Genomic DNA, 21,152 nt, shown 5'->3' on the forward strand with positions numbered 1-21,152 from the left:
TATACAGGCCATTCGTATTATAGTGGCGATAGCTAGCGTTAAATTAACAATGATAATTGAATGATCGAATGAAAATGATCGAAGAAGAGACGAAGCGAATTAAAAACTATAGTTGCAAATCAAATCGCGCTCATACGCAAAATTATAAAATACGACAGTATTAAATTAACCGATGAAGTAAGAGTAGAACTTGACGAATATATGATGAATACCACTAAAGAGAGACTACTAACAGATTCCATTCGATGAAATATTCAACGCTATAAATATGTACTGTTTATCGAAAATTATAAGAAAGCATTATGACATCACCTGTATAACACAGCAATAGAAACGAAATACAAAAATTATTAATTCATTCTAGATATATCAAGGCTAACTGTATTCGCTGTCACAAGTAATGTTTTCTTTAAAATAATTGTACCTTTGCTAACAGATTCGGCATGGGATATAGTGCGAGTATACCTCATACCAACCAAAAGAAGCCATGCATTTCTGGCACCAGTAGTTGAACATCCAATATTTTTTACACAACAATATACATACATGAGCGTTGATAATGAATACCTCGATCAAAAGTCTAATATAAAAATAGGAATTACAATGTGCAAACAAACACAAGCCATACACGATAAGAAATCCATTCACCATTGTGCGTCAGAAATCATCAACTTTTGCAGAAAGATAGATATTTGTAAATTTGCTGTTTACAAAATCGAAGACATGACTTTTTGTCGTTATTTCTATACTCAGAGGTAAGATGACAATAGTTATTATTTTATTGAATGGATAAATCTATCACACTGTTCTGAGCCAAAAAACCGTTATTGCACGCGCTTACAAAAACTAGGGATAAAAACAAAAAGGCATCTTAAGCATATCGATTAAATCAATCGAATGTAACTAGGATCACCCTTTAGTTACTATTTCTTATAATTAACGCATCTGCATATGGATGGCGAGCACGAACTCACGTTGTAATTTTCAACACCCCCTCTCATCGGAATTCGAATGCTCGTCAAACCAATGGTCATTATATGAGCACTTGGCTTGCCCAAGCTTTTCGTTAGTAAATTAACATATAGTGAATTCCAATGATTCCTTTTTGGAAAATCTTACGAATATATTGATGGCGGATGTCTATATGTTTCGTGCGACCATGGAATACTGGATTTTGGACTAATTTGGCTGTACTCAGGTTGTCACAATATATTTCGGTTGCTCTTTCTTCAGCCATCATATCAAACTTGCATAGAAATCGTCGCAAGTATACGGCTTCTCTAGTGGCTTCTGTTAGCGCCATGTATTCTGCTTTGGTGCTGGAAATTGCTACACTTTTTTGCTTTCTAGATTCCCATGATATAGCACCATTCGATAGTTTGAATATGAAGCCAGTTCTGGATTTTCTATCATCAACATCACACCCCCCCCCCCCGCCAGTCGGAGTCGACATATCCTGTTATATCATCACCAATATCCCTGAAACACAGACCAATGTTAGACGTTCCCTTAAGGTAACTGTTTCGACCGTTCGCGGAGAGACGCGATCGCGAGATAGCACGTCAACGAGAGTTGTAAGTTCCCGTTACGATTAAATAATCGACGCCACGAACTGATCGATCCCCTTATTTCGATTATGATAATAAGGGTAGTTCAATGAAATTCCACGGAATTAACACAAATAATGTTTATTTCAACAACTTATTAACTAGAAAGATATAAATGGAACAAAAAAAAATGTAACTGCGTTTGGTTGATAAATAATGCGCGACATATGAGATGTGTTGACGGTTCGACTTCTCGAAAAGTTCTGAACGCCTTTCGATTTTTTTTCGTTTTTTCTGGAAGGCGACCCCCACTACGTTCGGATCACGCCACATTCTTTTACGCGAGGTAAAATAACGGCCACGAGTCGACGTTTCTGGAAGTCGCCCTGCTTAATGAACCATGCGCTTGCCACTACAATGTTTGTTTGCCGGGCAGACGCGACGATCCGTCTGCGACATTATAGTGCTGCGATCGACAGTTAAGAATATGACCTATGGTAAGCCGCATGGCGTAACAGTAACGTCAGCCCCTTTTGGCGAATAACCAATGACTTTCCTTTGGGTTGTTATCAAAACAACTTTGCTTTCAATGGGGTAGTTGCAATTTCCGCATCCTCAAGACCGAATTTCCTCACCATATCTGTAATATATTACTCTTGACATACTTTTATCTCTTTGGTCTCTTTATCTTGATAAAATTGCAGACCCAAACGAAAATTTTATGCAATATTCTTCGAATGTCATACTTTAATGTACTATTGCTTTTAAAAAAGAAATTTTAACTGTATCGTCAGAAAAAATTCACAAAACACGCCTTTTTTTGTACGAATAAACTTTAACCCCCCCCCCCCCCGCTCTTAATAATGGATATACAGATTTAGCTTCATATTGGCTTCTTGAAAATCTTGAATGCTGCAAGCGATGCTCTGTTCTTACCGCCGAGTTACTTGACTCGTCTAGGGGACCGTCGCCCTATTATTTAGTGAAGTGAGAGGAGCCGGTTCACTATTGAGCTATGTTGCTGCGGTATAAACGTGAAGATTTCCCCTATAAGTTTAGAGTTTGAGCTTTGTATTGTAGTATTTAGCCGTTTCTCCAAGGACAGTATTAGGGTTGTGGTTCATATTTAGCCATCAAATATATCGCGATGAAATAAGGGAATACAGAGGTTAGGACAATTATCTAGTTATTATTCGATGGAATTTGACTGCAAGTAATTTTTGAATCACTTGTTTCACGAACGAATCGTATTTATTTGTTTCGGTCTTCGTTAATATTCCAAATTCTCTTTTGCTATCGGCATTTTAACACTAATAATAAGCGTTGAGAGCAATCTTGATGTGAACAGGATGATCAAAATTTTTACACCACACGCAACAAGGTTGATTTGTATTATCCTCTGGAATCTGGATTAATACGTTCCTCTGGATCATAATTAATTTATCGTTGAATTTAACGCTGCGGCAGTCTGTTGCAGTTAGAAGCCACATGGCCTAAACGTTGGCAAGTCTTACATTGCATTTTGTTTGTCAAATCTAATTGCTGGTGAAAGGTCGGTGGCAAAATACTGAAAATCAGCCGAAGATCAGAAATTGAATAAAATTTCAGGCTGGCTTTTGACACTAATGTCATCAGGCCCGGTCACATAACTGGTTTTAAAAGTTGAGAAATCAATTAATCGGAGAATATAAGAATTCATCTAAACTTAGATGAACAAAAGAAATAACGATAAATGTACAATTTTAAATTAGATCTTTAAACCAGTCATTTGACTAGCCCTGTAAGGTTAGTGCTTATTAAATAGTTTAGTAGTCGTTGCGCGACATTTTGAATATTCATTCGTATAATAATTAGCGAAATAACTTTCCTTCGTTGATTCCTCCGCCATAATTTATTTTCATTATTTACATCCTTCACTGTACATTTCTTAATTCTCCGTATTCAAGATATTTCTAAGAATAAAAATCATTGGATTGGTCAAAATTTCAGATACTATGTCGTGATAATAAAAATGTTATAGAGAAAATATCAATGGACTTCAAATTTTTAATCGTGAGAAAATTATTCTCTTGCCACATTTTTCGCTTAGGAATAAATAACTTTCCTCTTTTATTATTTTTATATTAGTATTAACAGCGAATACGCACTTAAAAAGCGCTTAACCCTTCTTCTGCGGGTCATTTCCGACCGGTAATTTTAAGTAATTTTTCATTTTCTGCATGCTGTTGTTTCAATCTTGCTTTCTTTAACGAAATTAAGATTATAAAGTAACTAAGGTAATAAGTTAGACAAATGTGTCTGTGATGTTGCCAGTAGGGCTACGAATTATTGTACGATGTTTGTAAATATCGGTGTAGAGAAAGAGTCGTGCTGCGCAATTCGAAAGATTCCTGCTGCGCAATTCGAAAGATTCCTGCTGCGTAATTCGAAAGGAAGTTCTCCGTAGAATAGGAATGTTTTTGTTGATGTATACATTTCTTTGTCTAGTAACGTGTAATCGTTAACTGCTTAGCTGCTTGTGCCACCGGCTCGTGTGTCCCCCCTTCCATCGCCACTTTGGAAGTTGCTATGCGAAACTAAGGTACAAGGAGTCATTTAGTCGTCTCATTTCGTACCGATAACGTGGATAACGTTGCGTCAGGTTTGTAACGTATTAAAACCTATTGGTGGCATCGGTTCTTTATTACTTTCATTAGTGTATTTTTCGCATTATTCATTACTATATTTTCTACCATCGTTTAACTTCGTAACATATGTTCCTTTGATAGAGGTGACGCGCAACTAAACTCAAGTACTTTAAAACAAGATTTCGCATGCGTTTCTGTAGTATTATTTAAGTATATTTAGTTGTGAACTTTCGAATTCTTGCAAATATTTTCAACTGTTTATAACGCGGGATTATAGTGTATTAGTGGAGTGTATATCTCATATTCTAGTAACGAACATTCATAGTATAATTCTTGCAAATGCTTACATTGCATTCATGGTACTCGTAAAAACATTTGTTCGATATCGAGGAATATCTTATAATTTTAAATTAATATTTTTCATACGTAAAAGAAAAGTAGCAGTATTTTCTAAATAAACGTTCGATAGAGAAAAGAAGAAAAACATCGAAACAATATTTCGCTTCTTTTCTACTCCCCATTCCACCCCACCCCACCCATAAACAACTTTATTTTTAGGGAATATTTGTGACCGCGTGCAATGCGGTTTGTAGAGTCAGTGTTTGCTCCGCAAAAGTATTTTTCAATATTTTCAAATCACGGTCGTTTTGATTAAATTCAATTAAATAATCACACGCGAAAGTAGTAAAATTTTATCAAACAATTTTCCACGCGACATTAGAGCTCTTGTTCGCCGGTTATAATTTTTGCGATCGTGGTAATGTGGTCTTATTTTATATTCTTTTGAACATTCTTTTTCGATACTAGAGTCAGTGCATCAAGAAAACAAAGCCTCTGCAGGAGCTCGAGAATGTAAGTAGTTTTACATATTGTATTTCAATTTGTTCTCTTTATTATATTTTTTTTTGAAATATTGTTAATTATACAATAAAACGATTGATAATTTAGAAAGCTGTAAATGTCCTTTTTAATTGAAATAAAGTCTTAAAATCTTAACATTAAGGTACAATAAAACTGTCTGATACGTATCAAAAATCAGTGAATGTTTTATTCTCAAACTTTTATATTAGAGTTTCAATTTATATACTTATTAGAGTTTAGTCTTTATTGTTGTTAAATTTCCATGCTTATTATTGTGTATTAACAATATTAATGATATTTTCTGTTTTGTTATAGACATATCACAGCTTGAACTTCTTTGTCTTTTTGGGAATACTCCAACGGTGGCTCAAAAGCCAAGAATGTAAGTAACTTCAGATATCTTACTTGAATTATGTGTATTCTGTATATTTTGCTTTGAATACTATTGATTAAGAAATACAATTTGATTCAAAATTTCATAGGTTAGGGTTTTCTAAGATTATTCTTCTATTAAAATAAAAAAAGTGTTAAAGTCTTAATACCAAATTATAAAACAAATGACTAATATATTTAAAAAATCGTTAGACTTCTGATTTCTAGATTTTAAACTTTTATATTAGAGTTTAAGTTTTTACATTTATGGATGTTTATTAGAATTTCAATCTTTATTATTACTAATGTTACGAGTGTAATAAATTTCCATTTTTCACAATCTCCAACATTCCAAATAATCAGCGATCACTTATCGTGTTTTGTTTTGTAACAGATTTTTCATAACCTCCATTTCCACCATTGGATTTTCGACAGTTCCTGCCTGATGTTAGTCCTTGAAATGATATTTGCTGAGATAATGCAGTGTCGATGGGAACGTTTTCCGCTTCTCCGCTTCTAATGGTGAGTCGCATGCGTTTTTGTTCCTCCGGTCACTCAATCATGTCGTAGGATGAAAGGTCCGAATCGGCACGGGTGACTGGTTGTATTATGTGGAATTTTTTGCGAGCATAGTGACCGCGGGTATTTTTTACACCCGTGAGTAGTAACATTTTTTTTCATCGCTTTATTTATTAGTTCAGGATAGGTCTTCTTACACATCGCGATTATAATCATTAATTTTTTAATAATTAGTTTAAACATATAAATTTGAGAATATATTCGTGGTACTGACAAATATGTATAATAGTATTCAGTATAAATATTTGCAAAAGGCAAATATCTAGACGAATATACTTGTATGACATAAATACACTTAATCTTAAGCAATGAATTTTAGTATAAATAAGAGGTACCGAAGGAAAAATCGGATGCCCTCCGATTTCGTTGGAATGAAAGATGCTATTTTTACTCAATGATAATGACGATACATGCAATAAACGATACATTCATTTTGTGACAATATTAATTGTAATATATCACATTCTTTTGTTTGACTTCAGATACTATAAACGTAAGTAGAATTTAAAATATGAATTAAAATTTATTTCTTTTCCGTACAAGAATCTGTGAAATTTTATGTGCAAGAAGAAACTTCGCGACAGGCAGATTTTTGAAACAAAGCAATAATTTTGAACACTGTTTGTTACGTCGCGTAACACTCTACCTAGCCCAGGCCACACACCGCGGGCAATATGGCAACCAGATGTCTTCGGATACTCGCAGCGTATCCTCCATAGTTTCAAGTACCTTCCATAAATCTCATAGATTTCCTAGAAAAGGTCCTTCAAACGAAACAAACATCTGGTTCCGAGGAATTTCTAGAGACTATTGTCTACCACGGCTGAAAATGGAAAGTTAGTTTTTCTCACGTACGCTGCAACTTTCCTCCCACTAACCACTTTCTCTCGAGGGCGGTTAAGACCCTTCGTTTAACCAATTAACGACGAAGCCTACTCCCTCACTCTCCTAACTAAAATCGTCACGAACAAATCCGATGGTCCCGTGCGCTAGACACACCCATCCTTAGCTTTCCTCCGACACAGCATCGTCTCCCAAGACAGTACTGATTTTACATCCTTCGAACGGTCAACGTCCTTCCACCGGGTATACACACCCGCAGATCAGTCACTCACTCATCTCGTACATACGCATCAGCGTAACTGTCTTCGTTATAAGTTGTTGGAATAAACGGTGAAATATAACTTACTACTGTGTCATATTCATTTAACCACCTCTGTTATCTTAACCGAAACAGGGGAACGACTACTTCGCGGCGTCGATTCACCGAATCGTAGCGAGAATTTACGCCTCTCGCTGACGCGTTTTTCTCGCGACCGCGTCTCTCCGCGAACGGTCGTAACACTGTTTCTGCATTTTTGGAAATGTGCTTTGACGAAGAGATTGCCGAAGATTATTTCTATCTTGGTAATGCATTTAGAGACAATTATTCTATTTCATCGAGTCTTAGTCTTTTTTCAATTAATGTTACTTTTTTGATAATATTAAAATTTCAGTAATTTATTAAATTAATAAAGCAGAGTTATTATAATCCAAAACGAAGTAATAAAATGTAAAATCAAAGGACGTTAGTCCGTTAAATACAAATGAGACAAACTAATCATGCTTTTAGATTAGGATTTTCAGATTTAACAATTGCCGTGCCCATTGTCAGGATGTCATTCACGTGCTCAGGTGTTACTTGAATGGGAAAAAGACATTGGGCACGATGACTATAATTAATGCAAAAATTTCTCAGCTGCTGACCATGTGTTAGGGTATCGTGCACGACGTATTTTCCATATTGTGTATGTGTGTGGTTAGGCTGTGGAATTGCGTCGTTTTTCTCATTCGCTACAACTTAAGATACGAAAAATGTGGAGACGTATCAATACAATCACAATTCGTGGTAATATTAGCTACACGATTAAGCGTAACCACGCTGTGGAGGTGAACCTCTGATCGGTTAGACGCGTTTTCGAGTGACCAACCTGTTTCAGGGAATTTCATTCGAATAATCGACGGTATAGCTGGCACCAATGAAACATGTCATCGTCTCTGGCTTTGTCCGTCGATTTTTTTAATTTCGCGGTCGTGATCGCGAGTAGTTTTCGAAACGAACTTTAATATTGCTCGAGCATGCAAATGCAAACGGACAACGATCGCTATATGATCGTTGTTCATCCATGTGCACTCGGATCAGCTTCCGCGATTTATGTTTTTATTTCACCTTTATACTTTATTTTTTGGTTTGCGATTTTGAAAGTCTCGAGCTTACATGAAACTTCAGCGGGCATTGCGCCCGAAGAAAGAAGAGGTTACGAGCCGAAGAGGACCGGCAAACTGCCATAGAAGAGGGCAAGTACCAATGACTCCCCATCCTCTGGACTATCCAGAGCCCGGGAAGCCATTCTTGTTACTACTTTGTCACTACGCTCGCTTTTAGTATTTGTAGTAGTAGTAGTACTTCTTTTCTTTGGCCGATGTATATAACAGATAGTAAAAGTTAAAAGACAAGTGTTTGTATGTATCGTCGGAGAAAGGGATGAACGTATCGGGTTAAAACAAAAACTAGCCGGACAAGAAGGCGTGGAGACTGTACCGCGGCTTGGTAGATAAGCTAGATTTATGCGACGAATACAGAAGTTCGTAGTCAGATTACGATCGATCTGTCTGTACTCACGATCGCTTCGTAATCTCCAAGTTCGCATTCGACGAAAACGAACAGCATTGTACTGCCGAAGATTAAAATAGTTTAACTTTCGATTGATTATATTGGTAAAATGCAATTACGTTTCAGAAGTTCCGAGTTGACCTGTACGTTCTATCGTTTCGGTTTTTTAAAAAAAGGGAATTCAATTGTTTCAACTATAATTTATATTACATAGTTAGTATTCGATACAATATTCATCGTTATTAATTGCACGCGTATATACGAACTTTTACGAAATTGTTAAGGTATAGAGAGGATTCGGAAATACAAATAGTTCACTTTATTTCGCACACAACAGCTATACTTATATATTACACTCCGAAGACCTCGATAACCTTCTTGCACGCACGCTTGTTGTCAACCGACTCTTCTAGATTCTTCTAACAGGCTCCAATCGTCTTTTGTCTCAACTGAGACCTGGACGCCCTCTGACGCTTACGCACACATTCACATGTACAGTATAACTGTATCATCTAACTGTAACGATTTGACGATTCCATGAATTTTCATTGTTCGAATCGCTCGATTAATGTGATATTACATCGTTGAATCGCGTCAGCAGTGTTTAAATGTGATTGTTAAATCTGTCAATAAGTTAATTAATTTGGACGATTTAATAATCTATTCTAATAATATTATTTGTAGTAATTAGAGCACGTTACATGTGTAGGATTATCAGAATTAATTTAACCGGACCGTAACTGATACTGCTTCCTTTTGTATCTGTTACAACAAATCAATCAAATACATAGTACGTTCGTGTCGATTAGAGCGCTAGAAATTTCAATCACCGAGTAGTAACGATAAAGACGAACAATGAAATAGCGATATAAATAGAATAAACGACAATAAGAAATACGTGCGATTAAAAGTCATATCTCAATGGTAATTAAAATCGTATGCTGCAACAACGTCATTCTTTTAATCAACCATATCCTTTTCTCAAATTTTTCAACTTTAAAACGAATAGATTAAATTGTGTTCGTAATTCTAATTCTACTTTTACCGCGCAAATTTTGTATTGCATTATACGATGTACTGTCCGATCCGAGACGAATGTAAAATATCAAAAAAAAAAAAGCGAACGTTATCCATTCAAGTTCTTTAATTAACGTTATAACTATAACTAGATCGTATGATAATTTATCTTTTATTTACATGGAAACGACAGAAAGCAGTATTCATCCCTGGCGCGAGTCTCCTTCAATTTCCCTTCCTTTGATTATATTTCGCGCGATGCTAAAGAAAGTTCTTCGGTTAATGCTGTCTCAATATTTATATCTGCCGGAAGCTAATTGTTCAAAAGAGATCCTTTTATTTCACGGGCCGGCCGGAGCGTCGCTTCTTCAGCTCCGTGTTTTACCTTCTCTCTTTCCCTTTTCGAATCATAATTCGAGTTTCAAAGGAAAAGCTAAGTAGAATCCGAAACAAAACCACGTGATCAGCCAGCTGGTAATTATTAACGCGACGGCAAGAAGGTTGCCGCGATTAATAAGGGGAAAGCAAAAATTCCGACGGAAGGAAATAAGAGGGAAGAAGAGAGAGGGATAGCGAAGAGATTGGTTGAATAGCCCGACAACGTGTTTCACCTACATGCACACACCTGCGTTGTAATGTTTTGCAATATGATATTATGCGGCACTCACAATATGACAGGGTATTATCCTCACGCAGCGCGGATTTCCATATTGCGGCTAACGTGGCATTACGCGAAATCAACTGTACAACTACGAGTTTACCGTTAAACGTCGTTAGCTACCGCGCCGTGAGTCTAAATGCACGTCGTGTCTCAATATCACGAGGACTTTTCTCGATTACCGACCTGTTAATCCACAATCGCCATTTTCTAGCGGAACAACTCGCGCCTAAAATATTTATATCTTACGTTGGATGCTCGACTTCGATTCCACCAAAACTGCCGTTTCATTTTTGCCAAATCGGATAAATAGCAGTTACCATTTTCAACGTATAACGTAGAATCGAAGTGTATGGAATAATGAGGGAACATCGTTCGTTTGCTATTACCAATTAAAGTATGAATTTTGAATGAAACGTTCACTGTGAGCTAAGAACTTTCACGTACGAAGAGTAGAAAAACGAAAATCACAAGTCACGTTTCTCGGTTTTTATAGAAAAACAATTTTCAATAACAAAATAGTAGTAGAACAGCTGAAGGTAATTGTAGAAAATATATAGAAAAAAGATAGCAAAATAGTAGCTTTTATACTTAACGATTATTAACTAGTAATCCGTTCGTAACGCGACTTGTTAATTATTATACGTAAATACATACAGCACGCAATCGCACGTATGTATGTTGGTCGAATATACGTTTTCCTTCTAGAAAGTAATAAAATCTTGTTCCAAGCTTTCAAACTTTCTGATACTAAATCCTTACTATATAAATACGCTACACTCGTAATTAGCCTCCGTAAGGAAAGACCCGTTTCAGTTAGTTACCTAAAAAAATATGGAAAATATTTCAGTTTTTAAGCTCGTTATACCGGCTTCCTAATTATACCTATTTTTGTACTGGTTAACTAACGTTCAATTTCCTTTATTATCCTTACACGATAAACACGTACAGAATGTCCTCCTCCTACGTCTCTTTGAATATTTCGCATATAATTAAAAATTACGTGAAAACACACGAAAACGTTATTAAAGTGTACCATTGATGTATAATGTTGCATTTGAACGAAATAAGTTTTACGTCGTTACTTTTATTCCATACAACTATATTTACGATAAAGACTTACAGTCTACGTAAGATCTACAAAAAATATCCAAAATTTTAAGGTTTAGAGAATGGAACAAATCTCTGCTCACGTACCGTTTCCTTGATTGCGTTCATAAAAGTGTGAATTTGCGTGAACATCCGCATTGCTAAAGATTTGGAATGGTCGATTGTAATTTTGACGATAACGTCGATAATAGCATCAAATATGATTTAGACTAAAATTATATCTGCGAAGAATGGCGAAGAAGAAACGAAGAAAAGCGGATAGGAAATATTATCAGGAAGCATAGGAAGCGATTAGATACATTAAAAGTAGCGTTAAGTAAGACCAATATAAGTATAAATGCAGAATGTTGGTACACGTTATCGTGCATATAAAACCGTATACCTTGTATCGAAACTCGGAAGTATAGTTGCTTTTAAAACGGATGCCCACACCCCGCGTAAAACTTCTGTTTGAATGATAGGTGGGAGTGTCCGGAAGTCAGTGGCATAGCGCGAGCTACCCAACGTGAATTACGAATTCCTTTGTTCGTCCTTTGAAGAAAGTCCGCCCTTGTCGGCATCAAAAGAGCATTAAAACGTAGGAATAAAAAGTCTCTCTATCGACTGATATACTTTATAAGGATCTGGCTATTCTCGAGTGTGACACGGTATTACCGCAAGCGCATGCTCGTACTTTACGAAAATCATTTTCGTAAATATCGAGGTTCTCACGCAGTTCTAATAGCTCGATTTTTATTTTACTTTTTGATTTTATTTGCTTACTCGTGGATAACAAAACGTATTTAACAAAAGCAACAACGTTGCTTTATTTACAACGATTCCACAAAATTTCTAACAATCCTGATATGTCAAAGTTTTCTCAGTTCTTCGAGTTCTTCGAGTTGAGAGCTCTAATGTCCTACGTATGTAATTCGCGAAAGTCTTGAGTTTTAGAAATCCATGAAATTGTTAATTATAAAATCCGTGATTCCTGTGCAATTCTTAAAAAGTCCAAATAACTCTATTCTATAATATAAATATAATAATAGTAAAAATTGATAGTACAGCATGGTAATAGCTAAACTAAAAATTTATGCTTTATAACATTTTAACACTGAATAGTGCTTTAATTCCACTAACAGACTTAACAGCAGAATTTAATCAATAGTATGGTCACGTGATATTTCATCTTTTCACGCGAGCACGTAATTCCACTGTTCTAACATAAAAATAACGAACGCTATTCGTTTGAATATCAATTTCAATGTCTCCTACTATTAACGACAGGGTACTCGTTACTTAATTAACGACCTTAACCAACTACATTTCGATTTTATTAGCCTCGATCGAGCAACGAGCAAAAGGCAAGAGCGACCGCCGCCAGTTTCATCCCTTTTCCGTTCTTTAATCAGAATCTTCATCTATGAAACTGAAGCTTGCAGCAGCATATCGAATTAAAGTGGAAGCATGTATCGGTGAATAAAATTATAAATGTATCGGTTCGTACGTCTCTTCGCATGCATTCACGTTCGTTTTAGTTACGGTTTGTAAAAATTTTTAAGCGCCACGCCGGATCATTAATTTTTGTTAACACCGCTTCGCGAATATCGCGACAAAAGACGGAAAGAGAAAAGCGTGGTTAACGGAGATATGCACGGGGCCGATGCGTTCTCAGGACCGTATCGCGTCTCTCTGTCTGACACGAGCCACGTAATGTTTCCTGGCGGGACTGATCCGCTTCGATCGATCCATACTTGAGAAACAAAGAAGAAAATAAAACATTGAATTTTTCACGCGGACAGGAAATTGCGAGTGCTTTTTAAACATCCCTGTTTTTTAAGCGCAACTTTCCGTAATAAATCTGTTGTTAGTATGATATCGACAAATGCAACAGGGTTGCGTGTTATTACGCAAAACGGTATGAAAAATGCAACGACAAGGGTAATCGTTTCTTAGTAGCAAAGTATCGGATTGTCCGGAAAGGTTAGAAGTTTTGATATATTTTTATATTTTTGTTCATCTTCGCGCGGTAAAGAGTGACATGTTTTTGTAACTAATTCGATTTTATCATGAAATCTCGTAAATGATCGATAAAGAATCGTTCCGTATCTACGTTAGTGTAATGCGAAGGAACACCGTCGTATAGAAATTTGCAAATATAACTACGCGTTAAACGATTATCCTTAGGTGTTACATCTGTAATTAAATCCTTTGAGAAGGATCTTGGTTTCCAGATTAATCTTCAGACGACTAGGATAACAGTCTGCCTGTTGCAATAGTTAACAACGAAATTACTTGGAATATCTGTATTTAGTATAATTATGTTCGTATAATTAATCGATCGTGCCACGTCTATTACACGCTTTTCTTATTAGTACGCAGATTCTGCAAGCGATGAATTTTTATAAACAATGTTTTGTTTATTTATTGTATTGGATTAAAATCCTTGTTAACGATTTTCCAATTTATACATCAAACGACGAATAGGACATTGTAAAGGGTTTGTAGTAACGTACTATGTAATCGAAAGTAGAACGTACGTTAAAAGAATATTGCTATCAGTAGCGAATTTTATCGTTGAACGAATTAAATAATCGAACGACTAATTTCTTTTAATTCGAAAGGTTCGACTTTTACTTCAAGTACAAATAAAAATATTTCATTATCTTTTCTATGTTTATACCACTGCTCAAATGTTACAGATTTTTCCACTTGTTCTTGCCATCGAATAATACGTTATATAAGTTTTAGACACTCGGTTGACATTTTCAATTTCGATGATCGATACAACTAATACATTTTACACGGTACAATGTATGTGAGTAGATATCTGAGATTCCAAATGATCGTATTTATCTTTTACGATTATTCCACGATACAAAATTATCTATTTCGCTATTCGTTTACTTCTTTGCACAGTCCTTCGCGAGTAATAGCTAGTGATTATTATTTATGTAGTATCGTGGACGAAAGGCCTAAGAAATATCGGGCGAACTATGAACAATGTCGCGAGAGCCGAGGCGCCGTCGGGCCCATCAATGTGTCATCGGTCTTTTCAAGTGCATAGTTTCGTGGAAAAGACCTACGTGACCCTGGCTACGAGCGTCTGCAGAACACGTGTGCGGTGGGCCTAGGAAAAAGGCAATAGGATGCGACAACGGCCAGAGTGTGAGTCGAGGAGCAGAGTGCGAGTCGAGAAGCCGAGTGCGAGTTGAGCGGAGACAGAGTTTGCGAGTGGCGTTGCCGAGAGAGTGTGGATTGCGCTGTTTTCTGTACGTTTGGTATCAACAATCGTCTTTTTCTGTCTGATTAACATCTCTATTGTCCACTCTTTGTAAACATATTACATCACGATATTACATTTATTTTTAATTGAATGTTTAAGGCGAGTTCGAACAATTTCGCTGTTTTCGTCGAATTATTTATGTCTACTCGTATAAGGTTGCGCATAATACATACCGTGCGGCATGAAAGTTATAAAATTTCAACCTCTTAAAGGGGAACGAGTACATAAATTTGCAGTTCGCAAGAAAGTTGTAGATCGAGGCAGCGTAAAGAATGTTCTAACGCCATAAAAAACATTTCCTTGCGTTTTTCTGCGTTGGTGGTAATGATATCATTAGTAACTATGATAGCACAGTATAATTGGTAACACGATACCTTAGTGCTGCGTGAAACTTTGAGACACTTTGTATAAAATATAGACGAAGGCTAGTAATTATTTTCTAGCGCTAATGCTCCTTACGAACTTAACTTCCTTTTTCCTCTGTAACCAGTCTTGTTACTTTGTTTCTCAAATTAATAAACCATAATTGCATAGTAGCGAACCTCTGGAAACTCAACAACCATCAACTATTCCATTGTTTGTCATATGTAGGCAATTTGCGAAAAAACAAGGCATGCAAGTTACGATATAAGTGCCGTATACAACGCCATATAATTAATTCGATATAAAAATCTGAAACTTTCGCAAATTTTATTTTATTTGGAATTTTATATGTTATTATAAGGCACGTATGACGCGAATGAAATAATACATAGACGATAAAAGCGGCGATGAAAAGCATCGAATTTGTGATATACGTCGGCAGAGTCCTGCCGTACGATCGAATTAATATTGTTAATGGAAAGTTTCGAAATCGCAAGTTACAAGTCACTAATATCGATATGACAAATATCCTGCATAACGCGTTCACAAGTTTAATAACGAAATAAATGAAATTTCATAAGTAAATTTTACAAATTATAAATTATTTGATTGTCTCGTTTGATGAAAAATTACGAAATTACGAACAAGAAGTCTATAATCTACGACATGTGACTTGTCGATTTATTAATATTATTCGTAGGTAAATTACCGTGTAAGAAGACCGAGGCCCGGTTGAATTTTACCAAAGTATACACATCACGAGACAAAACGAACGACTAGTAGCAAAATTTGTTGTAATATGTCCAAATGGTCCATTAAAAGATTGGCTATAGTATATCGTAATTGAAGTACACGTGGCTTAGCTTTGTTCGTTAAAACGTCGCGTCGATTTTAAATATCACTGCTTGAATCAAGTCGGCGGAAGTATTTACGCTGATTCGAAAGAACATTATTTAACTTACAATTTAAAAATCAACGATTTCGAGAAGCTGAAGAATGTTTTTGATAACAAGATCGTTCCTCAAGGTTTACCTAGGCAATAATCTACGCTACGTAATAGTCAATTCGATTGATTCAATAAGAAAACTCATAAAATCTAGTTACAATATAAAAAATTTATGATCGATATTGGCAATATTATCCGTAACACGTTAACGCAAGAGTAAAAATAAGATGTAAAAGATGTTCGTATCGCGTACGATTACGCTCGATGATATGCTAAACAAGTATAAAGCTTGCAAGCCCATCATCGTTTATCCAATTTAATTGAGTCGTGAACGACAAGAAGGATTATTGAAGGATAATGATAGATTTTCTCGAAGCAAGCAGCCGCAATTGGGTTATCTGTATAGGAGTATTTACTGACCCCGGTCTGTTGCGCCACTCCATCACTTAGGGCAGGGCGTTTTTTCCATGAAGTTCCCTTGGGCTTCCGAGGTTATGTCCCAGCGAAAAAGGAAATTTTGTGCGAGCTGCGTTTCAAATATGTCCTAAATCTTTCGGATATCTACTCGAATAGAGCCAATCGATCTTTCCATTTGGAAAAGGGAACGATGAAAGAGAAACCAAGTATCAATTTAACCATCTTCTTGATTTTTTCATTTCACGTCGTTGCGATTTTTAATATTTTGCAATTTCTTTTGCATCATCTTCTCTACGATCTTCTGTTTGTAGGATTTTTCAAATTTAAGTAGTACCGTTCGTCGTTATTTGGAGAAACGGTTATTAAGAAATTTAATGAAAACGAATTTGACGAAGGGATGGTTTTACTATCGTATATTATAGCGTCGTTCATATCGAATCGTAATTGTAAGTATCTACTTAGTTCTCATCGTTAGTAAAGGATTTTATATATTATTTTTACTGGGTTTTTCTTCTTCAAAGAATTCTGTTTCGTATTCGCTACGTTGGCCATCTTTTTCGCAATAATCTCGATGCTCTCTGATTAAAAAAAAGAAAAATATATATCGTTTGAAATATATAATCTATTCTTTATTCTATAAAATATCCAGGCTATCAACGTATCTTCTATGCTGACAGTAGACGTACTTTCGTTCGGGAAGTGGCGTCTTTCCCAATCGATTATACAAGCGTACAAATGTAACACGCATATTATCTAGAAACTAGACCGGGTATTTCAGTCGAAATCTCGTCAAATATCTCTAGAATAGCTCCATAGAATAAAGTCACTTTATAAAGCGAATTTAGCGAATTTTTCCTTCGTTGCATTTTAGACGTGTATTTAGGTAACGTGTATCTGGAAATCATCATTATCCGCATTCAAATCAATTTTTAAATAATGCATATTTTATTAAATACTTTGTTACAATACACATTGCAGAATTCCAATTACTTCTCCAATTATATCTTTAATATGGGAATACTACCGTAATCCCTCTATCTTTCCTACAGTTACATCGATCAATGCTCATTCTGTAACTTCGCGTTACATAATAATAATAATAATAATAATAACAATAATAATAATAATAATAATAATAATAATAATGGTTCTAATTGTGCCGCTTTAAATGTTGATTTCGCAAAATACGTTACGCGATATAACGTTGTACACGATACAAGCGAAATCAAAGAGTGGAACCATTAGTAATGCCACAGTTACTATTATTCGCAGTTAATTAAAGATTACACGCATGCTGTGCGATCGAACAAGCAGAAATATTTCACGGTTTTCTGAAACAATTATTTCAATGCCCGAAGTAAATAAATCGCCAAACTGAGTAGAAAGGATATAATATATTCATTTTCGATTTACTATTTCATGAATGGAAAATATCATTTGAAAATAAGAAACAAAAGCTGTTCGCTATCATTCGAATTACATTTTTCGATATTCTGTTTTGCGCCGTGGCAGTTTTCGTCGGTGTCTAAACAATGTCCAGTCCGTGACGCTTTATATGCTTACATCCGCACGCCGATGTTTGACAATAGGCTCGATGATCGAGTGAAAATTTAACAATTTGCGCCTGAAAGCTCGATCGAATTCACCGTCACGCCTCTCTGCGCTTGATACCGTATTTAAGAACAATGCCAGATAGACGATATCGGGCACAATATGAAATCGAAGAGTGGAATTAGTAGCGATATTGTCAACGATAAAGGTTAATTAACCTTTGATTCTGGGAAAGAAGGGAATACGACTCGTACGAATCGTCGAAACAGAATCAATCGTGCCAGTGTATGGATAATAGATAACTAATTAATTGGCAATTAGCGATTTATCGAACGCTGAATATTTCTCCATAGATTCTCACGTAGAACTGTTCTTATCTTCTTTTCGTACAGGCATACGGGAAATAAGTTTTGTTATATTTAATTAATAATATATTCTAAGAATTTATACAGTAAATACACGCGGAGAAATATGGTATTAATAAAGTGATCCGAGAATTAAACGTAGGAATTTAATCGAGTTGATAAATTGAATCGAAAATAGATTTCAGTCTGAATTAATCCATCGATGTACATTTTTTACTTTTATTTCATAATTTATGCGGATCCCATTTTTCCTCTGGAAAAGATCTACTTATGGAAATTGGATAGATAAAGTATCGAATAAGGACAAGATAAGAGAAGAATCAAGCAATGATTGTAAAAGAGCGATAAAAATGATTAATTAACCTTCTCCGTTTTCTTCCCTTTATGATATTCATTTACGTTTTTTAAATTGTCTTTGAAAGGATTATTTCCCAGTTATTAGTAAGAAATTACTCACAAACCATTACGCCGGAATTAATATAAAATTTCCGTTATTTTACCTCCATTTATAAATTATCAAATTTATTTAAAAGGCAAAAGGTATAAAAAGAAGCGACTGATTTTAATTACGCAATTAAATCTATCAAAAAATAGATGTAGATATAAATGAGTTTCATTTTCGAAATTATTGATTTCATCCATTATTATATTATATAATCTTCCTTTATTTATACTTTGCCATTACGATCAAGAAGAAAATGAATAGAATAAAAATATCCGATAAGATCGAAAGGATATTCTTTCTGAATTTTTAACACTGCGAGATTCGCTGCGAAAAATTATATCGATATAGATTCTCGTTAGATTTTTCTTTGATACCGAGCGCAGGCTACCTGGTCAGTAACCACCAATCGATCCTAAGGTGTTTCCGAACCATTAATTGATATCGCTTCGTCGTCCACTTACATCTTATCGCAACAACAGGTCTTCTCGTATTCTTATAAGCCAACGATGCTCTCGACTTAATCGGTATGTATCAGATTTTCTATTTTTATCCTTATTTTTGTAACTTCTTGCGTCTATTATTTATAAAATCTTGTATATCTTTGAAAAAAGTTAATATCTTTTACTCAAATCGAAACGAATCGAATTATTAATATAAAAATAATACGTGTGTCGATTGTGCAGTTAGGCGATGTAATTGCGATTACACGGATTAAAACAATTTTTATGCTGCGACGAGAATTAACGAAAATTGGTAAGAATAGAATACTCCAATTGAAAAACGAATTGATCATTAGATGAAAGAAAATCTAAATCAAGGTCGATGAATAGATAATAAATCTGCGGTATTCATAAAACTGAGTAACTAACTAGGATAAAGGTGGTCAGCTGTGTACACAAAGCGGATTAGCTTTATTATTAAGTAGTCAGCAACGAAACTTTATTACCAGCAATATTGGTTTTCATTGTTCGTATCATGGTACATAAACTATATTTATATTGTTGCGTGCCCGTGGCATAACTTGCTTTATTTGCATCTTTATACAATGGATTAACGTTCATGCAGTTTTCTGATTAAGACGAGATCGAAACACGTGCGCGCAATTCGAACTTTCGAACGCGGTTCGCGTTGGCAATGGCATTCCACACAGCGACTGTCAAATACTCGTGTTCCACACTGTGGCTGTCACATGCTTGCGTCATTGCCCCCTCTCGTGAAAAGGCGGGCGAGTCGATCGCGGCAACTTTATTCTGTTTATCGGCAACTTTGCATCTCAGCGGCCAGATGCAACGAATATTCTTTGTACCTCGAACAGGTACTTTACTATTTACCTGCGTCGCTTTTTACAGACAACCAACGCCTCGAAATTCGTCCAAAGTCCCAGGGCGAAACCGCGTAAAAGTCCCCCGCGAGACATCGGTATCCGTATCCGAAATTTCTCTATCCTCCGAATGACTAATTTGCATTCTCGCCTTCACTTTGCTTTTTCAATTTTGAACTTTTTGTTTCGTGAAACCTTCTTTCCCTCGCAAACCGCCACCAGAATCCCATCGGCGGTGCAATTATGGAACACCGGCTGATCGGCCACCCTCTGCTTAGTCTCTAGCCTTTTCCAACGAGACGCCCTCTTCTTGGCCCAGACTGCGGAGTCCTGTCTTCCCCTCTGTGCAACAGTCGGTCTAAGAATGTGTATTTCCCCCACAAGCACTCTTACACTCTGCTCGCGTCTTGCTCAGAGCAACGTTCTACAGGCGCGTTCTTCGTGATCGCGCTGACCCGGAAGGAGATTCGCTTCTGTATTATTCAGGCTTCTTCATAGGACCGCCACAATCAGAGCTCGTTCGTACTCGCGAGTGGCCGCCCCGGAGCTCCGAAGCGAATCCACGTTCCAGCGGCCCCGACATTCACCGATTTCAGAGTCCCAACTTTCTCCTCCCGAGGTTCGCCGACACCACTCTTCGGATGACACGATTCTCCCATTCTTCGCCAGCGTTCGTCGCATCAACATCTTTCAACCGACCTTCGCTCTCGTGGATTAAAACGAGTTCTTCTTTCGAAGGATTCGCGACGAGCGTCCCGCGGTTCAGAACGAATTTGACAAGCGAGGAAGCAGTTGACGAAATTGCACGTGTACCCGCTACGTCGTCCTTTTCCCGTATCCCTGAACCTTTTCCCTTTTCCAGCAATCCTTCTGCAGCTGTCTTGACTTCCAACAGGCGTCCAACAGGTTTCAATCTCGTGATTCCTGTCCTCGATCTTTCTTCCATCCATCGACGTTCGTGCCTCCGAACGGGCAACGTCCACGGCCACCTACCACTCTTATTGCAACCGACGCTGTTCTTCCCAGCGGGTCCAAACTGCTTCTCTATCGGGTTC

The 21,152-nt window shown here is 36.4% G+C and overlaps 1 long non-coding RNA gene across 1 annotated transcript in view; it reads left to right on the top strand.

Annotated features, from left to right (window-relative positions):
- The first annotated feature begins 5,361 nt into the window (after positions 1–5,361).
- The window catches only part of LOC143304331 (uncharacterized), a 67,438-nt gene continuing 51,647 nt past the window's right edge, over positions 5,362–21,152 (top strand). The window contains exons 1-2 of the long non-coding RNA XR_013061048.1: positions 5,362–5,417; positions 5,802–5,929. This is a non-coding gene — a long non-coding RNA (uncharacterized LOC143304331). The remainder of the gene's footprint in view (positions 5,418–5,801; positions 5,930–21,152) is intronic.

The sequence above is a fragment of the Bombus vancouverensis genome, unplaced genomic scaffold (assembly GCF_051014615.1).
Source record: "Bombus vancouverensis nearcticus unplaced genomic scaffold, iyBomVanc1_principal scaffold0030, whole genome shotgun sequence".
Classification (NCBI taxonomy): domain Eukaryota; kingdom Metazoa; phylum Arthropoda; class Insecta; order Hymenoptera; family Apidae; genus Bombus; species Bombus vancouverensis.